Source organism: Branchiostoma lanceolatum, chromosome 3, assembly GCF_035083965.1.
Source record: "Branchiostoma lanceolatum isolate klBraLanc5 chromosome 3, klBraLanc5.hap2, whole genome shotgun sequence".
Taxonomy (NCBI): Eukaryota; Metazoa; Chordata; class Leptocardii; order Amphioxiformes; family Branchiostomatidae; genus Branchiostoma; species Branchiostoma lanceolatum.
The window spans coordinates 24976170-24985929 of NC_089724.1; positions in this window are offsets into that span (position 1 = coordinate 24976170).

The following is a 9760-nucleotide window of genomic DNA, read 5'->3' on the forward strand; positions in this document are numbered from 1 at the left end:
ATGGACCATTCAGAAAACATCTCTATTTAAAAAAAAAAAGAACTTTTGTGTAAAAACCCCTGTCCGAAATCAAATTCAAAACGTCCCCCCGTTCAAGAATTACGCGCCACCTGACGGACAACTATCCTGTCAACCACACGCCAGGTGCACGTGGGGCTTGGGGTCACTCACCTATAAAGCTTTAGGTTGTGCTGTTTACGTTCGTAATTATCTCCATGAAAAAAGGCTTTTTCATGAGATACTGTTTTGCTTGCGTTTGGTGTCTGTGTGTATGTATGTGTCACCGGACGCTTAAAGTCGCCATAACTGTAGAACCTGTACATGGATTGAAATGATTTTTGGTATGTGGGTGGGTGTCAGGTGGAGGAAGGTCAAGGTCGATTTTGGGCTTCCTGGCATGTGTGACTGGAACTGCAATGGCGTATTTGTTAAAATCTTAAATGTAGAAGAACTGAAGAGTGGATGGACAGATCGTCATGTTCTTTGGTGCACAGGTAGGTTAGACCAAGTGGTACACACTTAAGTGCAAACTATGCAAATGAGACCGAATTTGCATAAGTTAGGAGGTAAATCGTTTGCATGTGTGTCGTCGGATGCTTAAAGTCAGCATAACTGTAGAACGTGTAGATGGATTGTAATGATATTTGGTATGTGGGTATGCGCTGGGAGGAGAATGGTCAAGGTCGATTTTGGGCCCCCTGGTTTGTGTCCCTGGAACTGCAATGGCCTAATTGTAAAAATGTTCTAAAGGGGTTTAACTGAAGAGAGGAACAACAGATTTTCATGTTATTTGGTACGCTGGTAGGTTGGACGGAGATGTACACACTGAAGTGCAAATCATGCGAAGTTATTGTGTTTGTGTGTGTGTGCGCGTGTGTGTATGTTTGTGTCACCGTGTTTGTATGTATGTGTCACCGGACGCTTAAAATCAGCATAACTGACGAACGTGTGGATGGATTGAAATGATATTTGGTATGTGGGTAGGTGCTGGGAGGAGAAAGGTCAAGGTCGATTTTGGGCCCCCTGGTATGTGTCACTGGAACTGCAATGGCGTGTTTGTAAATATTTTCAAAGGAGAATAACTGAAGAAAGGAGCGACAGATTTTCATGTTATTTGATACGCAAGTGGGTTGGGCAGAGATGTACAAACTGAAGTGGTAATTATGCAAATTTGGACTGAATTTGCATAAGTAATGAGGAATATCTACTTCTCCATTGTGGGTATGGGCTTTGAGGTCACATCTGTTGAATCCATTGGTCTCTTATCTAGGGCGAGTATTCCCTAATTCCCAACAGCTGGTGGTTCCGCTGCCCAAAACCAAGTAGATGTAAGGGTGGTAACTCTACTAATGGTGTTGCAGAAAGTTATATGTACCTTTTGTTTCATAGTACGGATGTTATATTTAAAATGTAGGTACCTTTAGAACAGGTCAATACACCTGACAATAATTTATGCTAATGAGGACCTAATTCACATAATTTATGCATAATCATGTATTTCCCTAACCGTAAAAGCTGTGGCTGTCATATGTGAGATGTAGGTACCACTAGGAAAGGTGAATACACCTGGACATAAATTATGCTAATGAGGACCTCATTTGCATAATGTATGCAGAAACTTGTATTTCCCTTACCATAATAGCTGCAGATATCATATTTGAGATGTAGGTTCCTTCAGGAAAGGTTAACACACTTGTCCATGAATTATGCTAATGAGGACCTCATTTGCATATTTTATGCGTAAATGTGTATATCTCCTACCGTAAAGGCTATGGATGTCATATTTGAGATGTTGGTACCATTAGGAAAGGTAAAAAAACCTGGCCATAAATTATGCTAATGAGGGCATCATTTGCATACTTTAGGCATATCCCTTGCCGTAAAGGCTACGGATGTCATATTTCAGATGTAGGTAATTTTAGGACAGGTGAACACACATGGCCATAAATTATGCTAATGAATATCATTTGCATGATTTATTCATAAATGTGTATTTTCCTTACCGTTAAAGCTACGGATGTCATATTTTAGATGTAGGTACTTTTAGGGAAGGTGAATACACCTGTCCATAAAATATGCTGATGCGGACCTCATTTGTATAATTTAGGTATAACCTTGTATTTCCCTTACTGTAAAGGCTACGGATTTCATATTTGACATGTAGGTACCTTTATGAAAGGTCAGAAAACCTGGCCATAAATTATGCTAATGAGGAGTTTTTGCATAATATATGCATAACCCTTACTTTAAAAGCTACTGATGATATATTTCAGATGTAGGTACCTTTAGGAAAGCTGAACACACCTGACCATGCTAATACAGACCTTGTTTGCATAATTTATGCAGAAACTTCAGGATTCCCTTACACTACAGTAAATGCTAAGGGCGTCATATTTGAGGTGTAGGTAACGGGAGGGGAATATCCTGCATTTTCCCGAAAATGTTGCCTTTCTAGGTTCTATTACGTGGATACCCTTTGGCACACAAAACAAAACAACCAGCGGCAACAACAAATAACTAGGGAAAATAAACACATCTCATATAAAAACAAATTTCATGGAGATTTTGGGTCTTCGGACTCTTGTTATGAAAGCTTCTACTTGCGAACTTACAGACAGCAGTCGAGCGCCGCCGCGTATCTTCAGCCAAAGGACCATAATTTTGAGCGTTGTACAGCCTTTGACGTATTGTTTGTTTCAACTGGTATGCTGCATAGGCCCGACTCAAGCTATTTTACGCATTTTCAGTGCCAAATCTCATTGAATATATAATACGCCCGCCGCCAGCACGTTGCACATATTTTTGACCGTGCTTACACCGCCGCCGTGGACGTTTCTTTACCGACTTATACCATCGACACTTCGCCAGTTCAACAAAACACCTCAATGTGCACTCGTTCAAACCTTACTGCAATTGAATGCCATTCAAAGCTACCAGTCATTTTGGCTCAGGGACGACCGAGATGAATCGATTTGAAGATTTGACAGGAGGAGAAGAAGAAAGCAACATGAGAGAAAACAATATGTACCGCCCATACCTATAGTATGGGCGATACATAATGAAAGGACCTTCCTCATTGGGTGTGCCCAACTGACCAATCAGGTCTTCGTTGATACTAAACATCGCGCGCGTATTGGCTGCCGGCGCATGCCGCTTCCCGATAGCATACTATGGTATAGTAAACGCCGCGACGTGCATGCGAGACTGGAAAATAACCAAGAATTTAATAAAAAAATTGCAACAAACATAATCTTGAAGTAGTGCATGCAAAAAAACAATAATAGGGTCATTTGGGCAAATATTCAATGCACAACTACACCACATTTCAGGTCTTTTGGTTTCAATACTAAGGCACTGGAGGCCAAAATGTACGTTTTTGGTCAGAAAAACCTCAATAAAATCGTTTTAAAGGCATTTATCGAAAAAGTAAAAAACATGCAATGTCTGGGGGTATGCACTTACTCTACATGTATACCACATTTCAGCTTATTTGGCTCAGGAACGACTGAGATGAATCGATATGAAGATTTGACAGGAGGAGGAGGAGGAGAAAGAGAAAGAAACATTACTAACACAAGATGTACTGCCCATACCTACGTGTATAATATGGGCGATACATAATAATAAATAATGATAAAAAACATTGCGAAATAATGTATTTAAATATAATACGACAAAATAATGACTTTTTTGCAATGCTCTCTAAGTATATGTGAATGCAAATTCTTAGAAATGATATAAAATAAAAAATAAGATCTCGACCGCGGTGCAAATTGGCAAAAACGAGCACGTACATGTATCCAAAAAGACGTCGACCAAATCAAGCAGAAAAAATCGGAGCCGCAACAGATGATGAGAATGGAAGTAAATTATCGGCTTGCAATTGAAACGTAGGCTTCTTAGGCTTCACAAATTAACCACCGTACGTAAATAGCCCCAAAATGACGATCATGCCGTGTTGTCCATGGTAACAGCCCACGTAAGTCGGCTTATGTAAGCCTTTCTGAGCGAGCGCTGTCACGACATTCTCCGGCCGATTTCACACAGACCCGTCAAGATCAGGGGCAGAGGCTAGACAGCATCGCTCTTGCCTTCAAATCCGGTCACAACTGTACCAGAGTCGAGCACAGCTCGGGCATCTCACAACCTGCCTCAGACTGCAGACGACCAGAATACCCTCCAGCATGTTTAACAACAGCTCCGACCCATGGATGCTCTATGGGGAGACATCTACTCCGGAGTTCGACAGCTTAGTGTCCTGCTACAAGTGGTATCTTCAGAACAGGACTGTATCCACTGCTGAAGCCAACGAAGCCTGCTCTATGCGTCAAGACCTTGTGAGCTTAGGAACAGGGACGGCCATTGTCTTTTGGCTGATGGGACTTCTCATTATTATCAGTAATTTTGTTGTGCTCTTGGGAATCATTGGAACAAGAGAACTCCACAAACCCATCTATTTCTACCTGGCAAATCTGGCAATCACAGATGTTTTCGCAGGCGTTGCAATTCTGTATCGCACAGTAGGCCATGTTGGACACAACGTAATGTATGACTTTATATTGGCTTATGCCAGCTTAATCGTATTTAGTCAGATGACTTCGGCATCAACTATATCACTGATGTCTGTGATTTCCTATGTTGCTGTAAAGCATCCAATATACTTCCACAACCGTGCTGACAGTGTCAAACTGTGTGGAGGTGTAGCTCTGGCATGTTCATGGATTATTCTCTCATTGCTTGCCTTCTCACCCAGTATGGGCTGGAACTGTGTCCATATGCAGACTCTTACCACTGGTATCTGCATTTCATATCTCCCTTTGGCTTTTGTAATCATTTGTACATACATAACGTTCTTGTTGTGCATAGTCATGATGTTCACAAACATAAGTGTATTCGTGGCAATCAGAGAACGAGAAAAGAGAAGGCTTAAACAGGCAGGAGGCTCCCAGGCACCAGGAGAAAACAGGGAGGGGGGTGATCAGCCAAACAACGCTGCACAAGAGGAGGCACAGAGGAAATACGAAGAAAGGTTATACAAGGCCAAGAATGTTATGATTTATGTGGTGGTGGCATTTGTCTTCTGGCTGTTACCCCTCTTGCTGGTGGCAGTGTGTAAAAGTAGCCCTGATAAGTGTGCGCGTAGTCCTGAAATATTTGCAGGTTTAACTCTGAACTCACTTATTAACCCAATGGCAACACTCATCCGCACACTGGCTTTAAGGAACGCAATCTGGCAGAAACTGACAAGTGTCCATCAGATACTTGTCTCCATACTACGGGGAAACCGTGTGCTGAGCCCACAGGAAGTCCAAACTGGAACAGGAGATGTCCCAAATCTCCAAGCGGCACAGTAGAAATGCTACCAACAATTGTAGAAATGGACTGATCGAACTGCATGAAGACTTATTCAGAACCTTTCGAGGGGTATGTACAATATCACCACTTAGTCTCAATCTGTCTGTTTCCTGACACATGTATTGACGTACTAATGTTGTCTGAAGTGTATAGAAATATGTTGCTTTATCGAAATAAATATATGTTTATGTTTCCGTTATCACAGATTAACTTTTATACCAATAGGAGATTCTGTCCCTCCTTAGAAAATATGAACATTTGCAATAAACAGTCGCTAATTGAAAATAGGTAGTTTATATACGCAAAAATGATTTTATCAAATCCTGGATTATGGAACACGGTTGCTGAGAGTATACAATGCGATCTGGATCAGTGGAGATGATTATAATCGGATAATGGATTGAGACTCGATCACCTCTGCTTTATGACTATTAGTAAATATGTTACTATCACTAATACTTATTTGCCAAAAGACTTGCAAAGAAGACTTACTTAATAAAAGCTTCAAATCCTTGGGACCACAAGCTCTGTAGACATATGGATTTCTGAAAATACATTGTACATAGTCCCCCCTCCATATCAAATTGCATATAGGCAAGAAGAAGTATTGTTTCATGGCAACAACAATTTTCAACTGTCCACAACTGTTTTTTTTTCTTCATATTTGCTGAGAAGCTCTTGTAAGAATTGTTTGGTTAGATAGAAATCTTCCATTGAAGAGAACACATCTGTAGTCAAAATTACGAAAGTCAGGTCATGCTTTGAAAGTTGCATTACTTTGGCTGTAAAGGCATGGAATATATAATCTAGTATGTCTCTCATACAAATATTTTAAGTTTGCTGAAAGAAAGATCATGCCTGTCTCTCTACATATAAAGCATATCTTAAGTTAAACACGGTACCCTCTTTGGAGTTAATAGTGCCCTTGTACCATAGTGAATTGGAGAAGTTTGTCTGGAAAGAATTGTGGCATCTATATACATGTACCTACAAGTCTTGGCCGGCATTTCCAAACCTTCTGCCCTGAGATTACATGTAACTTTGTCAGGGATTAACTCCTCATAACTTCATTGAGGATTAAGTCTAATATTCATCACCATCATCATATAGGGTGGCTTGCCCGGACTAAGGCTACTCCCTTCCTCCAGGCGTCACACTGCATTAATAAGGACTTAGACCTAGTCTAATCTTAAACTGCATTAATAAGGACTTACACCTAGTCTAATCTTAAACTGCATTAAGGGTTAACTTCCTATCTTAAAGTGCATCGAGGATTAACTTGATGGGGCCCTCTTTCACACCTTCACACCTATCAATTGCCACTAATGTATCACTATGTGAACAAGTCAGAATTACCGTGAAGAAGATGACAGATGGTCACCGAAACGTCGGTGGAATAAATCTCTTGGTTGTGTAAAAAGAGTATTTTCATTCAGCGACTTACCAACCTGATGAAACTATTCACGGACCACATAGCAATTTACCATTAATTGGACAACGATGACAAATATTTGCAAAATTTTATGTATCTCTCTTTACAAATAACATTCCACAAGTATGAAAGTCAAAACAATGTTGGCAAGACTACTGAGCACTACCTGTTTCACTGTGAACTATACAATATTGAAAGGACCAGATGTTGTTATCCATGTCTTGTTTGCATCTTGAAGGCCTGTGCTCCCCACCGACCCAGTCAGCTCAACAGACAACACGTTATGCACCCTACTCCTTGCGGACAGTCCCTCCCTCAAATACATGTACTCTAGTGATTGCCATATTTTCGACATCGTTTTCAACTTAATTTGCCACACTGGAAGATGTGTTTAGTCTATTCATATTGGTGCGTCAGCCATGCGTATTATATGTTATGATTTCGATTTAGTTTCGTTTCAACTGGATATTTATGCTACCTTTATAATTATTAGTTACCTTCTGTTGTTATTCTCATATTCTTATTTTATGATCAAAGGATATCTACGCTCGTTGTAGCTTTTCATTTCATTTCATTTTAATGTCATTTACCCAGGGTCAACATATCACCACAGGACGGTTTTTAATGTGCCCTGCAGGCATACATAAAGAAAACATACTGAAGTAACAAAGTATAATACAAACTTAGGTACAATAATGATTTAAAAAACATTGCGAAATAATGTACTTAAAGATAATGCGACAAAATGATGACTTTTTCTGCAATGCTCGTTAGGTATATGTGAATGCAAATTCTTAGAAATGATATAAAATACAAAATAAGATGTCGATCGCGGTGCAAATTGGCAAAAACGGGCACATGTGTCCAAAAAGACGACGACCAAATCAAGCAGACAATATCGGAACTGCATCAGGTGGTGATAACGGAAGTAAATTATCGGCTTGAAAGGTGGGCTTCTTAGGCCACAAATTAAACTCCGTACGTATTTAGCCCCAACATGACAATCATGCCGTGTTGTCCATGGTAACAGCCCACGTAAGTCGGCTTATGTGTAGTAAGCCTTCCTGAGCGAACGCTGTCACGACGTTCTCCGGCCGATTTCACACAGAACCAAACCCGTCACGATCAGGGGCAGAGGCTAGGCAGCATCGCTCTTGCCTTCTAGTCCGTTCACAAACTGCACCAGAGTCGAGCACAGCTCGGGCATCTCACAACCTGCCTCAGGCTTCAGACGACAAGAATCAGCTCCAGCATGTTCAACAACAGCTCAGACCCATGGATGCTCACTGAGGAGACATCTGCTCCTGAGTTCGACAGCTTAGTGTCCTGCTACAAGTGGTATCTTCAGAACAGGACTGTATTCACTGCTCAAGTCAACGAAGCCTGCTCTATGCGTCAAGACCTTGTGAGCTTAGGAACAGGGACGGTCATTGTCTTTTGGCTGATGGGACTTCTCATTATTATCAGTAATTTTGTTGTGCTCTTGGGAATCATTGGAACAAGAGAACTCCACAGACCCATCTATTTCTACCTGGCAAATCTGGCAATCACAGATATTTTCGCAGGCGTTGCAATTCTGTATCGCACAGTTGGCCACGTCGGACACAACGTATTGTATGACTTTATATTGACTTATACCAGCTTAATCGTATTTACTCAGATGACTTCGGCATCAGCTCTATCACTAATGTCTGTGATTTCTTATGTTGCTGTAAAGCATCCAATATACTACCACAACCGTGCTGACAGTGCCAAACTGTGTGGAGGTGTAGCTCTGGCATGTTCATGGATTATTCTCTCATTGCTTGCCTTCTCACCCTGTATGGGCTGGAATTGTGTCCATATGCAGACTCTTACCACTGGTATCTGCATTTCATCTCTCCCTCTGGCTTTTGTAATCATTTGTATATCCATAACGTTCTTGTTGTGCATAGTGATGATGTTCACAAATGCTAGTGTATTTGTAGCAATTAGAGCGCTAGAAAAGAGAAGGCTTGAACAGGCAGGGGTCCCCCAGGCACAAGGAGGAAACAGGGAGGGGGGTGATCAGTCAAACAACGCTGCACAAGAGGAGGCACAGAGGAAATATGAAAAAAGGGTGTACAAGAGCAGGACTGTAATGCTTCATGTGGTGGCGGCATTTGTCTTCTGGCTGTCACCCCTTCTGCTGTTGGCAGTGTGTAAGAGTAGCTCTTATATGTGTCCCCGTACTACTGAAATATTTGCAGGTTTAACTCTGAACTCACTCATTAACCCGATGGCAACACTCATCCGCACACTGGCCTTAAGGAACGCAATCTGGCAACGACTGACAAGTATCCATCAGATACTTGTTTCTATGTTTCGAGGAAACCGTGTGAACCCACAGCAAGTCCTAACTGGAACAGGGGATGTCCCAAATCTTCAAGCGGCCCAGTAAAAATGCTACCAACAATTGTGGAAATGGACTGAACTGCATGAAGACTAATTAAGAAACTTTCCATGGGTATGTACAATATCACCACTTAGTCTCAATCTGTCTTAACTGTTTGTACTATTGACGTACTAATGTTGTAGGTGTATAGAAATATGTTGCTTTTTTCGAAATAAATATATGTTTATATTTCCGTTATCACAGATTAACTTTTATTCCAAGGAGGAGATTCTGTCGCTTCTTGGAAAATATGAACATTTACAATAAACAGTCGCCAATTGAAAATAGGTAGTTTATATACGCAAAAATAATTTGACAAATCCTGGCTTATGGAACACGGTTGCTGAGAGTATACAATGCGATCTGTATCAGTGGTGATGATTATAATCGGATAATGGATTGAGACTCGATCACCCCTTCTTTATGACTAAATATGTTATTATCACTAATACTTAACGCGGACACAAGTCGCCAAAAGAGTTGCAAAGAAGACCTAAAAGGCTTCAAATCCTTGGGGCCACAAGAGACCTGTAGACATAAGGATTTCTGAAAATACATGT